This window comes from Phyllobates terribilis, unplaced genomic scaffold (assembly GCF_046119375.1).
Source record: "Phyllobates terribilis strain yellow unplaced genomic scaffold, ASM4611937v1 Scaffold_2__4_contigs__length_985480577, whole genome shotgun sequence".
NCBI lineage: Eukaryota > Metazoa > Chordata > Amphibia > Anura > Dendrobatidae > Phyllobates > Phyllobates terribilis.
Genome location: NW_027362762.1, coordinates 340944952 through 340968024, shown reverse-complemented (window position 1 = coordinate 340968024; position 23073 = coordinate 340944952). Strand labels below are relative to the sequence as shown.

The window sequence follows — 23073 nt, the reverse complement described above, 5'->3', positions numbered from 1 at the left end:
TTTTTGGAGATGGAAATGTCATTCTCCAGCAGGACTTGGCACCTGTCCACACTGCTAAAAGTACCAATACCTGGTTTAAAAACAACAGTATCACTGTGCTTGATTGGCCTGCAAACTCTCCTGACCTTTACCCCATAGCTATGGGGTATTGTCAAGAAGAAGATGAGAGACACAAGACCCAAACAATGCAGACGAGCTGAAGGCTGCTATCAAAGCAACCTGGGCTTCCACAACACCTTAGCAGTGCCACAGGCTGATTGCTTCCATGCCACGCTGCATTGATACAGTAACTGATGCAAAAGGAGCCACGACCAAGTATTGAGTGCATTTACTTAACATACATTTCAATAGGCCAACATTTTGGATTCAAGCTGTTATAACGTTTTCTAATTTACTGAGATAGTTACTTGTGTTTTCATTGGCTGTAAGTCATAATCAACATTAACAGAAATAAACACTTGAAAAATCACTGTTTGTACAGGTGCATCTCACTAAATAAGAATATCAAGAAGTTTAATTTATTTCAGTTCTTCAATACAAAAAGTGAAACTCGTATATTATGTAGTCATTACAATCTCCTTGCATATGTCCTTGGTGGGATTTGAACCCAAGACTCCAGTGCTGCAAAGAACCATTTAAAGCATGTTATATACACTGCTCAAAAAAATAAAGGGAACACAACATCCTAGATCTGAATGAAATATTCTCATTGAATACTTTGTTCTGTACAAAGTTGAATGTGCTGACAACAAAAATCACACAAAAATCATCAATGGAAATCAAATTTATTAACCAATGGAGGCCTGGATTTGGAGTCACCCCCAAAATTAAAGTGGAAAAACACATCAGGCTGATCCAACTTTGATGTAATGTCCTTAAAACAAGTCAAAATGAGGCTCAGTATTGTGTGTGGCCACCACGTGCCTGTATGACCTCCCTACAATGCCTGGACATGCTCCTGATGAGGTTGCGGATGGTCTCCTGTGGGATCTCCTCAGACCTGGACTAAAGCATCCGCCAACTCCTGGACAGTCTGTGGTGCTCGGATGGAGCGAGACATGATGTCCCAGATGTGCTCAATAGGATTCAGGTCTGGGGAACGGGCGGACCAGTCCATAGCGTCAATGCCTTCATCTTGAAGGAACTGCTGACACTCCAGCCACATGAGGTCTGGCATTGTCCTGCATTAGGAGGAACCCAGGGCCAACCGCACCAGCATATGGTCTCACAAGGGGTCTGAGGATCTCATCTCGGTACCTAATGGCAGTCAGGCTACCTCTGGCAAGCACATGGAGGGCTGTGTGGCCCTCCAAAGAATTTCCAACCCACCCCATTACTGACCCACTGCCAAACCGGTCATGCTGAAGGATGTTGCAGGCAGCAGATCGCTCTCCACGTCTGTCACATGTGCTCAGTGTGAATCTGCTTTCATCCATGAAGAGCACAGGGCGCCACTGGTGACTTTGCCAATCCTGGTGTTCTGTGGCAAATGCCAAGCGTCCTGCACGGTGTTGGGCTGTGAGCACAACCCCCATCTGTGGACGTCGGGCCCTCATACCACCCTCATGGAGTCGGTTTCTAACAGTTTGTGCAGACACATGCACATTTGTGGCCTGCTGGAGGTAATTTTGCAGGGCTCTGGCAGTGCTCCTCTTGTTCTTCCTTGCACAAAGGCGGAGGTAGCGGTCCTGCTGCTGGGTTGTTGCCCTCCTACGGCCCCCCTTCACGTCTCCTCGTGTACTGGCTTGTCTCCTGGTAGCGCCTCCAGCCTCTGAATACTACGCTGACAGACACAGCAAACCTTCTTGCCACAGCTCGCATTGATGTGCCATCCTGGATGAGCTGCACTACCTGAGCAACTTCTGTGGGTTGTAGAGTCCGTCTCATGCTACCACGAGTGTGAAAGCACAACCAACATTCAAAAGTGACCAAAACATCAGCCAGAAAGCATTGGTACTGAGATGTGGTCTGTGGTCCCCACCTGCAGAACCACTCCTTTATTGAGGGTGCCTTGATAATTGCCAATAATTTCCATCTATTGTTGTTGCACAAATGGAATAGACATGTGAAATTGATTGTCAATCAGTGTTGCTTCCTAAGTGGACAGTTTGATTTTCTTGGAGTTAAACAGAATATAAGTGTTCACTTTATTTTTTTGAGCAGTGTACAAGATCTGCTTTGAGCTCTAAGACATTTGTTTGTACTTGGCCAGGGGTCTCCAATTCCGTAAATAAGCTGCACATAGAAAAGAAATTAAGTTGATGGGCCACATTTCTTGAGTATACTTTCAGCTATGCCATTTTTTTTTCTATACAACTTTTTGATCACTTTTTATTCAATGTTTTTCTGTGCCAGTATACCAAAAAAAGCTACATTTTTCATGTACTTTTCTTTGTAGTTTTACAGCTTGGATCGTTCCAGAAACAGCGATACCAAAACGTACTTTTGTTCACTTTCGTTTCTACATAAAACAGCATTTTTAGCTTTTTAACTTGGCCCCTAAGGGGACTTCTATACTGCAGAATATTAGATGTCAGATTTACTCCCGTTTATTGCAGGGCCTTACAGGCCATCGTAGTCAGCCAACTCAAACTTTTTGCAATGGCAATTACAGCACTAAATCAATTGCAGGGTGCAGATAGATTATTTGAAGGAACTCCCTCTTCAAACCTAAATACTGCAGTCACTAGTGACTATCTTGGCTGTTGCAGCTGTAAGTTAACCAAGTTACAGCAGATCCCCGCTGATGGGGCCCGCTCTGCCTGTGAGCCTGTACCACCATTGCACTGTAAATGTATAGTGGTTTGCAGGAAGTCACCTCCTGCTTTGCTGTACATGTATGGCGGGTGACAGGAAGGTGTTAAAAAAATGCTCTCCATATTCACATACCACCAGCAATCAAGCAATGTGGAAAAGATGCCTCCACACTGACATACTGTGATCCGTTGTTCTGCCAAGTGGCTCCAGCTCACTCCTTCAGCCTGCTCTCTGTTGTCCCAAGCATGTCTTGGGAGCTCTGGAGCATGGTTGAGACCCCTATACTAGGCCTAGTTTGATGTTTTTCCTGCCATAGCTATAGAATTGTGATTGGCACTAACAAATTCTCTGGAGGCAATTCCTTTTTCCGCCTGCATTAAGTTGACTATTCATAAGACATGACACATCATTCAGGGGAGGGAGGGAAAAAATAAAAAATAAAAGTCCGCCCCTAGAGATGGTGAGATCAGGCTTTGTCTGAAAGACATGAAATGACAGCCCTACTCTCGCCACTGATCTCACTGCCAGTACCTACTGTGATTACAAGCGAGGAAGGGAGTAGAGCAGAGCAGGGTCATTACAAATACTTCTAGCACCTCTCTTCTCACCGCACTGTCAGCTTTGTTCTATTACTTGTCCCTCCACACTGACTGTAGTTAAATGAGAGCTGAAAGAAGTCTTTGCTCTGCTCTACTCCTCAACTCCAATTTGTAATCCAAGTAGTTGGCAGTGACAGTGAGTAGAGCATAGCTTTGTACCATTACATTTCTCACACAGAGAAAACTGGGTCTTTTATTCTCTGGGGGCATGTTCTGTTTTCCGCCTAAATTACACCTGCTTATGATCCATCAACAATCATGCAGGCGAAAAGGTAATGAGGAAGACCACACCCTTGTCTTAATAAAAATTGTAAACTAAAACTCTACAAGCCAATAGATCTGAAAAGGATATGAGAGATTAAAAGGGTTTTTGTTTTGTTTTGTTATAAGGCTGTGTGCCCACGTAGCATTTTTCAAGCGTATATGCTGCGGAATTTCCGCAGCGTAAACGCTTGAAAAACGCATGTATATCCGCACCCCATGGTCCCCAATGGGATTCCGCAAGTTCTATGCACATGCTGCGGATTTTTCCGCAGCGTTTTTGCCGCGTTCAAAAATCCGCAGCATGTCATTTAATTTTGCGTTTCCGCAAGCGGAATTGCCTTTGTCCAATGCATAAAAAACGCAAGGCAATTCCGCATGTGGAAAACACGTGATAAACGCGCGAAAAATGCGTGCGGAATTCCGCATGCGTTTTTCCGGGAGAGGACTTGCATTTATGCAGCAGAAATTTTCTGCTTCATAAATGCAACGTGGGCACATAGCCTTATTCAGTTATGCAGCCACTAAGCCATATGTGGCCATTTTAACATACTAAAATTGGTGAAAGGTCATCGAAGAAAAATTATCATAATGCTAAGCAAGCATACTTGTCTCCTTTACAGCATAGACTGTTGTATACAAGTTGACCTTTAGTATTCAATGAGGTCATTTTCTAGATCAATGTAACTTCTCATTTTCACTGACCTAGATAAATTCCTTAAGTAATGCGGTTTCCAAAATGGTATCTGTTATTTTGCATGTTTCTGCCATTTTGTTTCTTCAGGAGCTTTGCAAATGTGATGTGGTGCCTGAAAGCTATTCCAGTGAAATTTAACATCTGTACTCCAAAATCAAAATGAAGCTCCTTGCTTTCTGAGACTTGCTGTGTGCCCAATGGGTATAGGGTATTTTTGTAGTCCCTTAAAAAGGTTACTGAAAATTTAAAAAATAGCCGTTAAGCTTATAAGTGTCTAAAAACCATCACAAAAAGTAAAAAAAAAACAACTATGGCAACACTACATAAAGAATCCATTTGGCACGCTGAGGTGCAACCCCATTTTTCAAATTTGCCATGTCGCTTAACAATGCAATAATCTTGGAGTGCCTTTATATAGCTTGGTGGTTTTAAGATTTTTTTTACGTGACACATTGTATTTTAGTAGTTGTAAGTTTAGGTTCATATTTAATTAAAATTAATCTTTAAATTTACAAAAATTTGAAAACAAAGTGCACTTTAAGCCTTTTCCACCCACACAAAATAGTTGGCGCCCACACCAGGGAATTTTCTTTGTCCCTTTAATAGCTGTCATGTGTGTAAAGGTCATGTTATGAACGTAGTAACATACTTATAGATTTCAGTTTTCGACGATACTCTGGTCCACAGGACATTGTGAATGCATTAGTGGTTGCTGTGTGAAGCGGAGGTAACAGTTCTCTCAATGCAGGAGAGGAGAGCCTTGTCTGGAGTCTCAGACTTGCATTGAGAGAGTAACCACAGCTCCACACAGTGATCCGGCAGGTTACAAATGCGGTCTCGTCGTGGTGCTGGATCGGAATGCTGCGGAAACCAGGAAGAGACAGCGACGGATGAGTATGTTACTAGTTTCATGTCATTTACACGCGATAGCTAATAAAGGGGCAAATAAAGAAAATTTACTGGTGTGGCCTTTGAAAGACATGAAAATATAATTTTCAAAATATAAGATCAATTTACTGCCTATTAGTTTCTGCTAAATCACAGATTGCTCAATGGCAGCTCTTCATCTACATAGGACAGTTCTTATTTTATCATGTAGAGACCCAATAGATAGTCTGTCATTAAGCTGTTCCTTTAAGAATTGATGCCCCTTTATTTATAGCTCAGGATATCAAAGCAACATCTTGGCATGTACATTCCTATATCACATACCAATTGCTTAAAGATATGATAGGAGTAGAGCATAGCAAAATATTACCAATCTACATCCCCCATTAGTGGACGGGAGTCTATAGATTTTTGTATAGAACTCCGACTGTATATTAAAGGGGTCCACACTCTGATATCCTACAGAGCGCAAAGTGCAAGAATATTTATATGCTCCATTTGTGGGAACTGATATCCGCTCAAACGTTGTTAATTAAGGATACAGATATATTGAGAGCAGTATCCAGGTACTGGGTACTACACATTGGATACTAATATTCCCTAAAACAAATCACCCAGAGTATGACCCTTATGATGAAATAGCTGGGCATACAGGATAGACTGCATACAGTACGGTGGTTTTGTTTATGGGATTTTAATATTTATAATAAAGTATTTTTTTTAACTATTGCTATTCCACCTCAGTCAGTGATTTTTGTTTTTTCTCCTTGGATACACAAAGGACTGTGATAGACCCGAAGGAAGTAATAAAGTCACTTCTACTACTTCATTAGCATCATCTTTGGAGAGTCTATTAGCCACCAGTGCCGGTCATACATACTCACAGGTCACAACCAGTTATGTCATCCATAGCCAATCTTGTGCCATCTTCAATCACGTCATGGACTTCACTCATTGCAGAATGAAAAAAATCCTTATTTTTATTTCATTTCTGTTTCAGTCAATGGAAATGAAAGTGTGGTATTGCTGAGTCCCTTTAATGGGTTTTCCTTTGCCTCTCTCGCTTTTAAAATACTTCACTTCTGTCAATATTAACCCCTTAATTTTCCCCTTGAGGTATTTATTCATTTGGTCCTTTTTTATTGTAATTCTTGCTATATTCCGCACCCCTTCTGGGGTGTGCTTGTGGTACTCACCTTTCTAGAGTCTGCTCAGGTTGTCCTGCTGCTGGGCAGATCTGGGAGATGTGTCTGGATTGGTGGAGAGCAGTCTGAGCGGGAGGATTTGAGCGTTTATAAAGCTCATCTCACTGTCCGGTCAGCTGTTCATCGTGTGAAGAAGCAGCCGAAGCATCCCTCCTCCCTACCAATATATTAAAAAAACAAGTTGTTTTTTTTTTATTTGGAAAACAGACCCTACATTTTCAGACCACAAACTGAACAGATCTGAATTCAAGATTTTCACATTGACACTTTATAAAAAAAAAAATAGCAAAAAAAAAAACCCTGATATAAAATGTGATCCCATTGAGAGCCCAACTTGAATTTTGGTGCAGATGTGGCACATGTGAATTTTTTGCAAATTTAACACCATTAATTTTTCAGAGATGCATTTTAAAATTTTGCATTTGATTCCGTATGGGTAAATTAACAAAGATATTCTTGTTACACATCTATTGAAAGCCTGTACTGTTCTGAGTTGAATGGTGCCCCCCCCCCCCCCATTGTCTGAGTTATGAGGAGAAACGTAAGAGGCATACAACACAAATTCGCATTTTTTCACAACTTTGAAAATTAAAAAAAAAAAAAATTATAGAATTCTTTTCTTCACATTTTGCATCCTCTCACACAATATTAACAAAAAAACAAATTCTCAAAAGAATTAAAAATATAGTGGTAATATTAATTGATTCACTTGACATAGAATGACCCCATTGCAACAAAGTGACATGGCATATTTAAAAAATGGGGTTGCATCTTAATTTAATGATTAAGTCTATTTGGGACGTTATTTTACAATGTTCTATTTACAGGAGCGCACAGCTTGCAGCACCCTGCTTTACGGGGGCGCTGCACTCCAGAAGATTGACAGTTTGGTCACACCGCTAGTCCACACTGTGCGCGTACCCCATGCTCCCAGCAAAGGCAAAGCGCAGGGGAATTGAAGCTAGTCAGATCCACACATCACCTTTAAGAGGTTAATCATTTCAGCAGAACATGTTTAACAAAGTAATAAGGATTTGCTACAAATAGCACATTTTGGAATAAACTGTACCAGGATCCTTGTCTCCCTAAAAATGCAAAAAATAAAAAGAATGAGCCACAGAAGTGACGTCAATAAGCAATGATTGACTTTCACGCAAGGCCATCGTCTGACATCAGTGTTGCTAGCAGGGCTGTGGAGTTGGTAAGCCAAACCTCTGACATTTCCATGACACAGACTCCCTTTGCTCATGTTTAAGTGATAAATTTACTGTAGCACAGATTCGTCTCAGCTAAAAGTCTAAACCCTTAGATCAGGAATAGGACAAACATTTATAGGACATTTCATAACTTTCCCAAATTCTTATGAAAAAATATTCCCCACAATCTGCATTGAATTACTGTACCCAATTTATTATATACTTTAGGAGTCGGTCCATTTTATATAGACTCCGACTCCACAGCCCTGGAACTTGCTAGGTCTCGAAGGAGTGTGTCATATCAATCCAGGTATGAACTGCCTCCCTACATTACAACCATTTGAGAAGCTACATGTGCAGCACCCGAGCAACAGACAAAAAAGGATCGGGAAGGAAGCACAGACACTTTTGGGATTAATCAGGGCTGCCTAAAAAGTGTAGAAAAAAAAAAAAATACTAGGCGATCTTAAGGGAACTGCCACCTGCATGGTCTGCCAGCCGACAGATCAAAAATCAAAACACTTAAAGAGAATCTGTCAGCAGGATCTCACAGCCCAAACAATTAATATAAGCATATAGATCTTTCAAGGACAAGTTCAGTAATACCATTACATGGCCAGTGGGTTCGGTTACTGAGAAATGAGCATCTGGACTGATATGCAAATGAGGTTGTAGATCTGAAGCCTCTGTCACTCCAGATCTGTTCCCTGCTCCACGCCTCCTGCTTGACTGGCCGCTCGTTTGCCTGAAGTCACAGCACAGAGGTTGTCAATCAAAGGCAGTGCTGGACAGGAAATAGAGCTGAAGTGCTAAACTTCACATCTACAAATAGCTCTTCAGCTGATTTCTCAGCAACAGCGGAGCGGATTGGCCATGTAAAGATATTGCTGGACTTTTATTTAAAAGACCTACGTGTACATATAGTTTTTAGGGGGCAGGGGGGGGGGGGTGATTCTGCTGATAGATTCCCTTTAAGATAGGACAGGAAAAGAAAACAGTCCCCATTCTCATCAGCAGAAAGCAGCCCCACTGTGAAAGTCAAAGCAACTTCAGTTTTTTGGGAAACACACAAATCTGTATATCCAGGTACAGATGATAGTGTTGGTATGAAGTTACGCCCTGTGAAGAATGTTATGAAAAAACCCTATGAAGTATGTCTAGTACTATTTTTACGTAGGTCGATATAGAGAAGTCACACTTGAATTATTTTTACACTACTAATACTGTCTGAACAGACGTCTTGCCTTTACAAACACTACCAAACTTCCCTTTGGCTATATTATATACAGACGGATCATCTATTTATAAAGCAGAAGGGGCTTCTGTACTTCTTCACAATCTAGGGCTTGCCTCTGCTGTCCTGCCTACAAGTAGTGGATGTCAGGATAGAAGCTCCCCGGCTACAGTAAACAGTCCTAATACACATACCCTTGTAGGGTTTGCGAACAGATCCAGGATCATGTGTTCAACTGCAAGCTAAACAAGATATCAAAGGCGAGGTAGACAATTATTACAGCAGAATTATTACTCAATATACATATTCTATAAAACAGACAAATAAATGAGAGCTTGCTGTATATTATGTAGAAGCCGTATACAAAAAAATGAAGACAGACTTAAAAGCAGGGCTGTGGAGTCCGAGTCATGGAGTCGGTGTCCATTTTGGTGGAGTCGGTATAAAATGGACCTACTCCGAAAATATATAATAAATTAGGTACAGTAGTTCAATGCAGTTTGTGGGGAATATTTCTTCCTAAGAATTTGTGAAAGTTATGAAATGTCCTATAAATGTCTGTCCTATTCCTGATCTAAGGGTCTAGACTTAGCTGAGATGAATCTGTGCTACAGTAAATTTATCACTTAAACATGAGCCAGGTATGAGGGAGTCGGAGTCGTGGAAATTGAGGAGTCAGTGTCGGCGGTTTGGCTTACCAACTCCACAGCTCAGCTTAAAAGGCTTGTTCGATAAGGGGGAGAGGAAAGGGAAGAAAAAAAAATTACAGCATGGATGTGCTTAAAATAAAAATGGTGGCACTCACCTTTCAGCAAGCCAGCGAATGCAGCAAAGGCCACTCGCGTTCTGTACTGGCTCCGGAAGCAACGCCTGCTCCGTTCGGTAGTCACAGATCTGCTGTGGCTGCATAGGTCATGTGAAGCAGCTGTCGCTTCCAGAGCCAGGACAGACCTCTGGAGTGGCCTGTGCTAGATCTGCGGAGGCACTCGAGGGAGAGTACACAATTGGACTTTTATTAACGCGTCTCCATGCCTTAATTTTATTATTAATCTTTCATTATAATTTTAATTAGTATTTTTCTATATCTGTAAACCCATTTAGGCTACATTCCCACAATGCGCTTTTGGACGTTTTTGATGTTGCAGAATTTCTGCACCTATAATTTAAATTAGGTTCCTTGTATTTTTTTTTTTTTCTTTTTAGTACGTTTGTGTGCCGTTTTTTAACATGCATTATTGTCGCTGCGGGTTTCGTGCGTCATGCTTTAAAGCGGCTTTGTTTTTGAAACTTCCTGGTATTTGGCTTTGACAAAACTCTATTGATATACTCAAGTGCAGATTACATGCATTATTAATGCGTTTCCACAGCAGACATGCACCAAAAATGCATATGCGTTTTTTTTACCTGCGGATTTTCCGCATCTAATGCAAGTCTATGGAGAAAATCTGCAAAAAACTCAGCGTACCCACAACAGAAATTGACATGCTGCGGATTTTTTTAAAAAATCACCGCTGGGAAGTTTACACAGCATAAAGAAGCTCAGTGGGCATGATATTTCTATAAGTCCCATCCACTTTTCTGGAACTGTAAGAACTGGCGTTTTTTTTACGCAGGGAAAACAGCATCAAAAACGTGATCAAATCTCATCGTGGGATCGTAGTCTTATAGTTTCGGAACGTTCTATATTCATTGTATTTTTACACATGGCAGATTGTGACAACGCACCAACGCTACTTAAGAAGCACTCCTCTCCAATGCAAAAAACACATGTGAGCAGCCAATAAACAAGCGTGTCTATGAGCAGGTATATGGGGGCCACACGATGTGGCCCTTTGGTCTAATGAGCACAAGGACCTCTACCAATGATGTCGGTGACAAAGATTGGTCGCTTTGTAGTCAAACATCTGATCCTTTTATTCTACCACTAAATAAGCTTTCTCCCATCTCCTCATAGAAAACACATGAATGCTCTGCAGAGTAGTGACATGTATGAGGGAGTCAGCAGATGTAGATGCTCAGGAGACCGCTATCTAAGGTGTATGGGCACTTTTAGGCCCTAGTTGTACTTTTGGTATGCCAGAGAGTAGGAGGATGATCGTTAATGCAGACATTAAACCCTCCATGCCTTTACAATATGATTATTGGGCCTCATTTATCAAAATGGCCAAAAAGAAAACTGTTTGCCCGTAGTAACCACAGCTCAGCTTTTCATTTCCCAAATTACTCTTGTAAAATGAAAGTTACACTGGTTACTATAGGCACTGCATTTTTTAAGACCAAAAACTAGTATAAAACGCATTAATAAATCTACCTCGCCTACTATACACCTCTTCACCTGACACCACCCCCACTCTAATGCAAAATACCACTGATTGTCTGTCCGCTGTCTCTAACATCATGTCCTCCCTCTATCTGAAACCGAATCTCTCCAAAACTGAACTTCTTGTTCTTCCTCCCTCTAATAACTTACCTACACCTGACTTATCAATTTCCTTGGGTGGTGCCACCATAACTCCTAAGCAGCAAGCTCGCTGTCTCGAAGTCATATTTGACACACAACTTTCCTTTATTCCACATACACAATCACTCACTCGCTCATGTCACCTGCACCTTAAAAACATCTCCAGAATCAGACCTTTTCTCACCTTTGACACTGCAAAAATTCTTAGGCTGTGTGCCCACGATGCGTTTTTTAAGAGTTTCCGCAGCGGCAGAAACGCATGGTAGAAGGCCTGCCATGTTCCTCAATGATAATCCGCATGTGCTATGCACATGCTGCGGAAATTTCCACTTGCGGATTATCATTGCGGAAAAAAAAAGCAGCACTACCAATTATTTTGTGGAAGTGCTGCGTTTTCGCCGCCATTGACTTGCATTAGATCGCATGGATTACGCATCACTGTATATGTAGATGCGCATGCCATGCGTTCTAATGTGCGGATGGTACCCAGGTCTAGAGGAGAGGAGACTGAAACTGTAATATATATATATATATATATATATATTACCTTCTGGCGGCCCCCGATGCGCTCCTCCTCTCATGCCGGCAGTTCGCGATGTACTGAAGGACCTGCGTTGACATCATAGTCATGTGACGGGTCACGCGACGCCGACAGGTCCTTCAGTGTACCGCTGCCGGCAAGGGAGAACGGAGGGAAAGCAGGACACCGGGGGCCATCAGAGGGTAAGTATATATTTATTTTTTAATTTTTTGACATTCTCTCGGGTCACACGATATAAATCCATGCAGTTTGCATGGATTTATATATTGTGACCAAGTTGAGCAGCACTTTCCAATTGATGCTAAAATAGCTTGGAAAGAACTTGTCAACCCGCATGCGGAAATGCAAGTGAGGCTATGTGCCCACGATGCAGAAATGAAGCAGAAAATTTCTGCAGCATTTCTGCATCTCCCTGGCAGAAAAAAACGCATGCAGATTGTGCATGCGTTTTTCCTGCAGAATACATGCGTATTCACATGCGTTTCTGCATGCAGATTGACAAGCGCTTTCCAGGCGATAGCATCACTTGGAAAGTGCTTGACAACTAGGTCACACTATATAAATCCATACAAACAGCATGGATTTATACAGTGTGAACCGTAAAAATTAAAACAAAGCTATACTCACCCCCGAGGCCCCGGCGTGGCTGCAGTGCTCGTTCCCGTCTGGTTCCTGGCTGCCGGCATATCGCGAGACAGAGCGGTGAAGGGCCTGCGGTCACATGACTGTGACGTCACCGCAGGTCCTCAAGCGATGCCGGCATTCAGAGACAAGCCGCCGGACAGGTGAATATAACTTTGTTATTTTATTCTTTTTTTACAGGTACAATGGTACCCAGGTCTGGATGAGAGTCTCCTCTCCTCCAGAACTGGGTACCATAAGCACATAGAGACGCATAGAAGCCGCTTGTACAAATGTACAGTCGCGGTTTCTATGCGTCTCAATGCAAGTCAATGGCGGGAGTTCCACTGCGCTTCCGCAAAATTAAATGACATGCTGCGGATTTTTGTACGCAGCATAAACGCTGCGGAAAAATCCGCAGCATGTGCATAGAACATGCGGAATCCCCTTGGGGACCATGGGGTGCGGATTACCTAGCGTTTCACAAGCGTTTCAAGTATAAACGCTTGAAAAACGCTACGTGGGCACACAGCCTGAAGAACGCTTCACTTCCGCATGTCCCTGGCAGGAAGATGCATGTACGATCTGCATGCGTTTTTTTCTGCCAGGGAGACGCAGAAACGCTCAGGAAAAAATCCTGAGCATTTCTGCATCGTGGGCACATAGCCTAAGACTAACAAACATCCTCCTTAATCCAAACCTCACACCTCCGTCTCCAAGACTTCTCTCGTGCCGCGCCAGTTTTCTGGAATGCACTGCCCCAAACGATCTGACTAATATCTAGCCCCCATGTCTTCAAATGTGCTTTAAAAACACATGTGTTTAGACAAGCCTATCACCTCAACTCACCAATCTAACTCTCCCCTGTTCTCTCCTAAATATTAATCTTAACCTGCTCCTGTCTATTCATTTGTCTCCACATCCTCCATGCACCAAATAGCACACGGTAACTGCTTTTAGAAAGATACTGGCTGACGACCATGTTCTACCTATTGTGTCCTCCCATTTCCATGTAGATTGTAAGCAGGCCCCTCACTCCTCATGTAACTGTTGAAATGTGATACATTGTATTGTTTTTAATGTCTGTATATGTCCCTACTTAATTGTAAAGAGCTGCGGAATATGTTGGCGCTATATAAATAAAAACAATGATTAAGAACTTTTAGTTCGAAGCGCGTTTGCTGTTCTTCTCCAAGGTGGACTTTTAAAATATTTTTTGCATGACCCAATAAAATATGGATTTTAGAAGATTTGTTCAGCTGGATCTTCCTGGTTCCTCATTGTTCGTCTGGTAGCACTCCTGGCTCCGTGCTGTTGATCTAGGTGGGTGAGCTGATTTTTTCCTTTCTCTTCCTTTATATTATAGAGCAGCATCAGGAGGCTAAACGCAGCAACAGAAAACCTGGCACAGCTTTTTCCTTAATGTGGCAGCTGTGAGCTCTGTATGTAGTGAGAGACTTAGATTAAACTATTTAAAAGCAGGCAAGTCCTCCTCATGCAGATTAAATGGGTTGCTCAGGATCGATTTGTTAGCTTCTTCACAGGAGAGTTTATCAATTTTAAAATTGATGGGCGTCCAACAACCAATCAGCTGAACACTGCTCCTACAGCAACCAAAACTAAGCAATGTACAGGGTCGAACACCGCACCCCATTCATTTATAAGTGCCCAATGCTTAGTACTGTGCTTGATCTCCCATTCACTTGGAGTATTCAACAGTAGACACTAAGCAATGTACAGCGCGGCTGTGTTTCGTCCAGTACCAGCTGAAAACCGCTACTACAGTGGTTTTCAGCCGATTGGTGGGGGTTGCTGGGCATAACTTTCAGGAATGTCAAATTGATTACTTAGCAGAAATGCCAGTTCTGGATGATCTCTTTACAAACAGCTACCGTATGTCCCCTTAATTAGGCTGCATAACTGCATACAACACAGACACCTTCTTATATGGTTGATGTAAAGACCCGTGGTCTTCCGTGGGTGTAACGCTACTCAGACAACACAGGGTGAGGGTAAAACAGCGTGGCAATACTTTATCGAACCAGAAAGCGGACAATAAACTCACAGAACAGTCCCAGCCAATACTCAAGATGATACAACATTACACACTCTCACCCTTCCGTCTCTGCCCGCCTGGGATAGAACAGCTGCGACTTTGGAGACTTCCAGGGCCGACTACCTCAACCAGTGGCCTCCCGCTTCTGGCGGGCCCCCACAGAGAGAAGGTAACGGCAAGCTTAAGAAGCTAGTAGTCCATAAAGTTACAAGGACAGGAGACCCAAGAGTCCCACCCTGGCCTCTCCGAATGTCTGTGGGTTGCAGGTGACCGGTGGGTCCCTCCTGGCAACCCCAAACAGCATATCCATAGTCTCTCTGATGGTCAATGGAGCAGATCCGTATCTTTCCAGTCAGGGCCGGTACCCTTGGACTAGAATCATGTAGAATACAAGCCTGTATCTCTTTGGATGCCATGCTATAGACCTACTTTCCTGGAGGAGGTCTCTCATTCTCCTTGTAAAGTCTTTCTGATTCTCTGTCCCAAGTCTGACAGCTACAAAAACACATGCCCCTTCAGCTTCTCTGGGCTCAGCCCCCTGAATGGCAGAACTGTTCTCACCTTCACCCCCCCCCCATCCCATCCAAAGCTAAGTGTGCATTAGTGGAGGTATCTTTCTCAGGTGGACAGCATCACCTGGGTCTACATGTGAGACTCCCTGTGGTGAAGGCACCGCCGGATCTTCTTTCAACACTTACACAATGTGCCTAAAAGATTTTTGAACAATGGTTAGAGGCTCCTGAGATACTAATGAGATTAGTGGAATGCTGGACGCTTTACAAGTTAAATTAGTGTGCATAAACTGACGAACAAGCAGAACATTAATAAAACACAGCCAGTAATCTGTAATAAAACACAATAAAGCATTTCTCTTGGATTAACAAATCTAGATGTCTGGCTAATTAAGATTATAGGCTGTATCGTCACAGTTGATAAATAATAGCACTCTATATTTTGTAAAGCTTAAGTTACTGGTTAGAGGTGAACAAATGTTTAGTGCCATTTGTTTCATTGGTTTGATGCCCATTAAGATACACTGATGAATTCACCATGTTCGAGATCCACTTTTGGGAATTTAAAAAGGAAATTTGTGGATCAGCGACTCGACAATACGCCAATACAAATTAATGAGTATATACTGAATCCTCCCTGAATAGAGGCATAAAGTTCTAATTAAAATGGGTTATAACGGAATTTGGTTATTTTTTGCTACGATGTTAACACCTTACAGGCAAGTAGTTGCTAGACTGACCGTTCTGCCCATCTCTGCCAATCAGAGCAGTCACAGGCAGCACTTGCCAGCGATTCTCGTGGCTCTGACCGTGCAGATTTTTCACTTCCACTCCGCCCTGTCAATGGGCTGTCACTTCCCATGTTATGCTGATAGGCAGTGGGAAGCCAGCTGTCAAACTGCTTCATTACAACAACAGTGAAGCCCTGTTGACAGAGCAGACCTTAAAGGGGGTTGACCGGACCAAATCGATAAGTCTGCAGTCACTATGTGACTGCAGACTTATGAATCCCCCCAGTGCACGCATTCTGCGCTGTGGGGATTCGCCAGTTTATGACCCTGGACCGGAAGGTATGTATGAGTTATACATACTCCCGGCCAGAACCTGTCCAGTGGGCGCGCACAGAAAATGGCCGCATCACTAGACTGGGCGCAGCCTCGCTCTATACAGGTGTATGGAGCGAGGCTGCGCCCAATGGCAGAGAGTAAGTAAACCGCATACATACCCTCTGGTCCCGGCTCAGAAACCAGTGAATCCCTGCAGTGCGTGCGCTGGGGAGATTCATAAGTCTGCGGTCACACAGAGTGACTGCAGACTAATTGATTTGGACCGGACAACCCCTTTAAGAGAAGGCGCTGCTCTGTTGACAGCAGCGCAGAACAGGCAGTTAGTTAGTTAGTAACTACCTGCCTGTAGGTTCACAGCCCGATTAGGGAAAAAAAAAAAAGTGCTGGATAACCCCTTTGACATTTAGATACTGGATATAAACTGCCCTATCACAGTACATCCCAGAGAAGAGAAGCACACCTGACTTTGTGCTCTCCCCAAAACAAATGTTGTCATGGAGAGAAGGATTGGGCTGTTTGCATTTAAAGGGACTGTCGGCACAGACTGACTGTTCAAACCAAGTACAGGCGCTTGGTACATTATGGTGCAGCCAATAATTTACCTGCACCTTACCACCTCTCTCCACCCTTCTCTGGCTCTATGAAGCCAGGGCTGTCAAAGAAGAGGAGGGGGGGGGGGGGTGGAGACTGAGGGAAAAATCAGCAGGTGGGAAGGTGTATATAAATCATTGGCCCTGCCATGATGCACAAATCTCCTGTACTTGGTTTGAACAGTCATTCTGTGCTGACAGAGTCCCTTTAAACACCTATTCTTTTGCTCTCAAGACATATCTGAAAGCAGCTTTCTCCCCTCTCCTTATTGAAAATGTTCAGTTCGGACAAGATTTAATATGTATAGAAGAATCAAGAAAAGTGCATTTGTCAAAACATTATCTAATATGTACTGGGCACCTTTAGCACAAGAAACATTACCTCTTAATATGCATAAAAGATAGACAAGAGAAATAACCTGTGCTTACAAAGTGGAGCGTCAGCATATCTGCATTTTTTCGCTAATGCCAGTTTAAATATAAAAAATAAAAAAAGAGTGGCAGACATCTGCTTCAGGTGGTTTTGAGCCATGGGAGAGGAATAAAAAAAAATATGGTCTGCTGCTACTAGTTTTAGATAATATTCTGGAACAAAGCAAAAAGCTTGAGAGACTTATTACTTATACTCAACCTTTAGTGTTAGCTATTATTCAATTCTTAACTTGTGCTCCTCTCCTTGCGCTTCAATATCTGATCTCTCAAGCCACTCCATAATTCATGCTTCCTATACGGAGGCTGAACAGCAGATCTACTTAAATGTGCACCAAAGGTTTCACTCTTGTGATAAGAACATTAACACTGGCAGGCTTTTGCAAACAAACCTAGGCTATGCCAGCTGCCTGCTAATAAACCTGCTAACCTTCTGACTAACAGCCCAGCATAAGCATGCAAAGCACATTCACATCTGCAGTCACAAGTGTAAACTACAAAAGTAGCAAATGTACAATGCAGCCACTAAGATAATACATTTCTACTGTCTCTACCAATGGACTGAAAAGTTACAGAACAGCAAAATCTTCAATACTAGGCTAAGAGGGGGATTGAAACACATAGGTAGCAAAAAAAAAAAAAACACACTAAACACCTTGCGAGAGAAGCATATAAATTAATGTGAACCTATCCTGAAATAAGCTCATGTGATAAGCTTATAGACACCAGGAATGTAAAATTTGTAAATGTGAATTTTACTAATCAGAGCTTTCAAGGATAGATAACATAAACCAGCACCTTACTGTAAACATTAAGAGGCCTCATGAGGTTTTAGTAGCTAGGCAGATGCTACTGTATGTTACTTCCACTGCTTCGAGAGAGCGTTTTGGCAATACGGTACATGGAGATTTTCTCTCTTAAACTGCCATTACTAAACTTTATTGATAGATACATATTACAGGCCACGTTGAAGGGAACAGGTCATCATTGCAGCCAGGTATACTTTTCTCTAAAACGCTCAGGCGTTTCACAGAAGATACACTTCAAGGATTTGGGAGGGGACTATAGCCAGACACTAGAGTAGTCCAGTCCGGCCCTGCGGGTACTTCCCAGTTCTCCCGCTAAGGGAGAAACTTATAAATCACCTGTAGCAGCGCTGGCAGAAATCAGCCAGGGCTGCACTGTACTAGGCTTATCTCTGGCTCTTCAAAGTAGGTTTTCCCTGAAACATCAGAGTTTCAGAGAAAAAGATACCTAGCTGCAATCGAACAGTTAGGCTGTGTGCCCACGACGTGTTTTTGGTGCGTATTTGCAGCGCGTAAACGCTCCAGAAACGCATTGCATACCTTATCCCATGACTTCCTATGACATTCTGCAAGTTCTGTGCACATGGTCAGGATTTTTTCGCAGATTTTACTCGCAGAAAAAAAAATACAGACATGACTAGTTCTTGTGCGTTTCTGCATGCGTATTTGCGTATACAATGCATTGGAAAAACGCATGGCAAATACGCACGTAAAAACCACATGCGTTTTTCTGCCAAGGAGATGCAGAAATGCTCAGGAAAATTTCTGCATCGTGGGCATTAAGCCTTAGGCTCGGATTTATGCTGCCCGCAGTTTCGGTAGCATGAATTACGTGACAGGTTCCCTTTGAGTAATGCTGACCTGTGTGGGTTCAAGTCCAGTGACCCTATCCAATCACTCAAACTCCTCACACAGAATGGTGTATTGGCTCAATAGAAAGTGTAGAAATGTCTGCACTGCTGAGGATACTTAAGCTTAAGGCTGCGTGCCCACTATGCGTTTTTCAAGCGTTTTTGCGGCAGAATTTCAGCAGCGAAAACGCTTAAAAAACGCTTGGTAATAAGTGCGCCATGGTCCCCAATGATAATCCGCATGTGCTATGCACATGCTGTGGAAATTTCCGCTGCAGATTATCATCACGGAAAAATAATTATTATGTCCATTAATTTTGCGGACACGCAGCATAATTGCCGCCATTGACTTGCATTGAAACGCATAATATCCGTGTCAGTACATTTGCACACACGGATATTATGCGATTTTATGTGCGGATGGTACCCAAGTTTGGAGAAGAGGAGACTCTCCTCCAGACCCAGGTACCATAGAACCTGTTAAAAAAAAAAAATAAAATAAAAAATAAAGATTATACTTACCTTCCGATGGCCGGTATTTTCTCCGCTCCCGTCCGGTCTGTTGTATGGGTCGCGGTGGTGTGAAGGACCTGCCATGACGTCATTTAGTCTGGGTGCCATCGGAAGGTAAGTATAATCTTTATTTTTTACCATTCTTATTCTTTTTTTTTTTTTTTAACTATTACTTGGTCACACTATATAAATCCATGCCGGTTGCATGGATCCAAGTGATGCTAAAATCACTTGGAAAAGCGCTTGATAACCCGCATGCAGAAATGCATGCAAGGACGCTTCACAAACGCTTCTACCTGGCAGGAAAAATACATGTAAAATCCGCATGCGTTTTTCCTGCCAGGGAGAAGCAGAAAAAATATGCAGCACTTCTGCATTGGGGCACTTAGCCTAAGAGGGGAAACCATCAAAAAATGAACAATTGTTTAGTTCAGATTTTTGTGTTACATGCTTTTTTTTTTTTTTTTTTTTTTTTTTTTTTTTTTTTTTTTAAAAACATTTTTGCTCATTTTTATATTTTACCACATCACTATATTAAAGAAAAAAAATTAGTAATTTTTAAAGTGGCCAATGGGACTTCCTGCCGTTTCATGAGGCGTTTGCAGCAGGCTCCTTATCTGCAAATGCAGGATCCACCAATCAAAATAGCGTAGTCACATTTGACCCTGCTCCACCTCCGTTCACAATGACATTTGCACACGCTCATTAGATGCTTCAGAGCTAAAGATGGAGGTCAGAGCAGTTTCATTGTGGCTATTATCTGTATTTCCTGAAACACCTACTGGGATGTGTGAGCTGTCGGCAGGTGACAGTCTCCTCTCAATATGGAAGGGAGTAACGCAAAATAAACCTTTAACATATGTTGTAGCCTATATCAAACACTTTCATAAACGCAGTTAAACTTTAAGGTCACGTGCACACTTTCAGTAGTGAGTTTTTTACCTCAGCATTTGTAAGCCAATCCAGGAGTGGGTGAAAAATACAAAAGTGGTGACGTGTTTCTATTATTCTTTTCCTCTGATTGTTCCTCTCCTGATTTTGGCTTAAATACTGACCAAATACTGATGTGTGCACAAGGCCTTAGGGAACCTGTCCTCAGGTTCAAGCTGCCCAGACCACAATTATAGTCAGTCACGTTTTACTTTGTAGCGTTTCATAGTAAACACTTTGACAAGCTGACTGGGGACTGCCCTGGCTGACTAGTCCTGTGTGGTCTCCAGCGGGCTTCTCCTCACCCTTGTCAGTAGACACAAAATTGAGTAATGCATGTGTGAATAGAGCCTAAAATTATTACATGCATAAGCACTTAACCTAAAAGTTTATGCACATTGACAAGCCAGCTCATGCCGTAGTCAATGGAGAACATAAATTATATAATTTATACTACATAGCACAACTCTAATTCTCATCCATCAGACAGTCAAAAAAAAAATAGCGTAAACAAATCCCAAATAGTGATCAGATCCATTTGTCATGATTCTAAGGTTCCCTTTAACCCTTCAGAGCAGGACTATGTAGCAATCTAATAAAAAAAAAAAAAAGATTAATTCAATTCTGATAAATAAATCTCTCAGCACAGAGAGAGATAAAGATAAATATATTTATCTCTCTATAATATATATATATATATATATCTATCTCTCTCTATAATATATATATATATATATATATATCTCTCTCTATAATATATATATATATATATATATATATCTCTCTCTATAATATATATATATATATATATATATATATCTCTATCTATATCTCTATAATATATATATATATATATATATATATATATATATATATATATATATATATATATATATATATATATATATATATATATATATATATATATATATATTTTTTTTTTTTTATTAGAGGTATAACCACTTGTGACTACAGTATGTGTATAAACCAGGGTTTCTCAAACCGTTTCTGCCTGGGCCCTGCCAAACAGGCCAAGGTGACGCCAGGCCCCGCCAAGGTAAAAATAAGCTATGTTTAAATTAGAAATAAAAATTAATTCAGTTAAGGGGGGGGCAGACAGACTGTAGAGGGCCCCTCATAGCTCATCAGAAAACACCCATTTTTTCTCTAACAAACCAGCTGTAATTAGAGCTATAGTCCATGCCCCTGTGTGTAATCTAATGGATAGTAGGACCAGTAACAGTGACCCCTGACAGAGCAGACACGTGCAGCTGCGCAGGTTACGCTGATGGCATGTCTGCCCTTGGTCCTGTCCAAGGTTACGGTGGCATGCTGCGGGACAGTACCAGCCCAAAGGACGGTGCAGCAAAGAGAACTTCTAAAAGTAGAGACCAGCAGAAGTCTCACTACCTTATGTAATGGGCTCACACTGCCATGTTGGTGGCACCTGTAGATGGCACACTGCACTCCAATATCACATATGATACTACACCTGTGCAGGTGACATACAGCAGGCTGGTGACCTTTGAGCCTGCCATTAGTGTCAGTGCGGGTGACCTTGATGAGGTGCCTCTGGTCACACTGCAGACCACACTAACCCTGCTGGCAATGGGAGCAGGTGAGCAGCTGAGCCATTGTGTGCTGTCCCACAGGCCTTCCCCCACAGCTGTTAGCTTGGCACATGTCACCATGAGGGGGTCACATTCTGCCCGCAGCCACGTGCCTGAGGTCACCCCGCGGCCTCCATATACACGGAGGACTATACGAGGCTATGTATAGGAATAGCTCCAGTCTATTTATAGGCACCAGGCCGAGACTAAGTGCCCGCTGTCTGCGGGACGCCACCCCGGCCAGGCACTGCCAGCCCTGCACGTGTAGTACGCCCACAGCCGGGAAATCACAGCGCCCCGCTCCTCTGCTGACACCACCCCTCCTGTGTACTGACACACGTGGGCGCCCAGAAGGACACACTGAGGAGAGTGGTCACCCGGGCCGCGCAGGACGTCACTGAGGCAACTATCGTCCTGTACAGACGAGGCAGAGGCAGCACAAGCCGGGCAACTCACCGGCTACACCGGGAATCCTCGGAGAGCACACTTCCCAGCCATGGAGGAGGCAACAGCTGCAAATAAGCGGGCCGCACTGCAACACACTGGTAGGAGCGCGCCCTCTCCCTACACCGGCACACAGCGGCCTCGGACTCGGACTCACCTAAGCGGAGCGCTTACGGCTTACTGCTCCGAACACCGTCTGAGGGGCGTGAAAGCCGAAGGAGGAGCATGTGTGCTTCTTTCCACGCCTCGACCAATCAGCTTCCAGGTGTCAGGCTGCGTCACAAAGAGCGGAAGTAAAAGCACAACACATCGCACATTAGTTGGAGACGGAGAGCGGGCCGCACTCGAACTTGAACGTGTTACGTCAGGGAGGAATCTTGTGACGTCGCTTCCTCTTCCTATCTGGGATGGAGCATACTGTATCGTGTTGCTGTACAGTGTGACTGGCGGTATCGCGATAGGGACATCCCTGGCATGGAGCATACTATACAGTGTTTCTACACAGTGTGACTGACGCTATCGCTATAGGGACATCCCTGGCATGGAGCATACTGTACAGTGTTTCTACACAGTGTGACTGACGCTATCGCTATAGGGACATCCCTGGCATGGAGCATACAATACAGTGTTTCTACACAGTGTGACTGACTCTATCGCTATAGGGACATCCCTGGCATGGAGCATACTGTACAGTGTTTCTATACAGTGTGACTGACGCTATCGCTATAGGGACATCCCTGGCATGGAGCATACTGTACAGTGTGACTGACGCTATCGCTATAGGGACATCCCTGGCATGGAGCAT

General features: G+C 42.9%; 1 protein-coding gene across 3 annotated transcripts in view; it reads right to left on the bottom strand.

The window, feature by feature from the left end:
- The window catches only part of AKAP1 (A-kinase anchoring protein 1), a 54268-nt gene extending 31691 nt beyond the window's left edge, over positions 1-22577 (bottom strand). Inside the window, exon 1 of one of the 3 annotated variants that reach the window (XM_073664579.1) lies at positions 22426-22577. The gene's annotated coding sequence lies outside the window, so the exon portion shown is untranslated. The other 2 variants (XM_073664581.1, XM_073664580.1) reach the window with 2 other exon arrangements.
- Positions 22578-23073: the final 496 nt, after the last annotated feature.